This window comes from Cariama cristata, unplaced genomic scaffold (genome assembly GCF_000690535.1).
Source record: "Cariama cristata isolate BGI_N322 unplaced genomic scaffold, ASM69053v1 scaffold7772, whole genome shotgun sequence".
Lineage (NCBI taxonomy): Eukaryota > Metazoa > Chordata > Aves > Cariamiformes > Cariamidae > Cariama > Cariama cristata.
The window spans coordinates 21,729-22,151 of record NW_009604382.1 but is presented as its reverse complement, the minus strand read 5'-3'; the positions used below and the strand labels follow the sequence as shown (position 1 = coordinate 22,151).

General features: G+C 50.4%; 1 protein-coding gene across 1 annotated transcript in view; it reads left to right on the top strand.

Moving 5' to 3' along the window:
- The window catches only part of APBA1 (amyloid beta (A4) precursor protein-binding, family A, member 1), a 37,886-nt gene that overhangs the window by 19,038 nt on the left and 18,425 nt on the right, over positions 1–423 (top strand). The gene's annotated exons all lie outside the window — the stretch shown is intronic.

Genomic DNA, 423 nt, shown 5'->3' with positions numbered 1-423 from the left:
TGGAGAAGCTGGTGGAGGACTGTCTGCCGTGGGAGGGACCCCACGCTGGAGCAGGGGAAGAGTGTGAGGAGTCCTCCTCCTGAGCAGGAAGGAGCAGCAGAAACAATGGGTGATGAACTGACCTCAACCCCCATTCCTTGTCCCCCTGCGTCACTGGGGGGAAGGGGGTAGAGAAAACTGGGAGTGAAGTTGAGCCCTGGAAGAAGGGAGGGTTGAGGGGAAGGTGCTTTTAAGATTTGGTTTTATTTTTCATTATCCTACTCTGATTTGATTGGTAATAAGTTAAATTAATTTCCCTGAGTCAAGTCTGTTTTGCCCATGACAGTAATTGGTGAGTGATCTCGCCCTGTCCTTATCTCAACCCACAAGCCTTTCATTATATTTTCTCTCCCCTGTCCAGCTGAGGAGGGGAGTGATAGAGCG